At 41.0% G+C, this 412-nt stretch overlaps 1 protein-coding gene across 1 annotated transcript in view; it reads left to right on the forward strand.

Moving 5' to 3' along the window:
• Positions 1-412, forward strand: part of LOC119586548 — a 58,792-nt gene that overhangs the window by 46,785 nt on the left and 11,595 nt on the right. The window lies entirely within an intron of this gene.

Genomic DNA, 412 nt, shown 5'->3' on the forward strand with positions numbered 1-412 from the left:
GTTCATCTCATTATCATTTCTAAGGCTCATCTACTCGTTATCGCACATATAACACTGTTAACGTCTCACACATTCAATATCCATTCGTATATAACATCGTGAACACTCGCGTATCTACACATATATAACTAACCACACAGACCAGCTCCCTCCTGCACTTCCATCGGACCCTCAAGCCAACACAACCCAAGCATTATTTTGCCCATTTCGTCAAAATGTCTTCTGTCCCCTGTGTATATTTTTCAACAGAAACATTATTTTTGTGTATTTTTTTTACGAAAGTCATCACCTACGGGCCAACCTCTCCTCATCAGCTGTTCCTCTCTCTCCAGCAGTAAATTATAAAGGCAGAAAATGTTGTGTGTTGTTCCTCCATGTTAGTTACACACTCTGTCCTCCTGTCTTCTCCGTC

The sequence above is a fragment of the Penaeus monodon genome, chromosome 21 (assembly GCF_015228065.2).
Source record: "Penaeus monodon isolate SGIC_2016 chromosome 21, NSTDA_Pmon_1, whole genome shotgun sequence".
Classification (NCBI taxonomy): Eukaryota; Metazoa; Arthropoda; class Malacostraca; order Decapoda; family Penaeidae; genus Penaeus; species Penaeus monodon.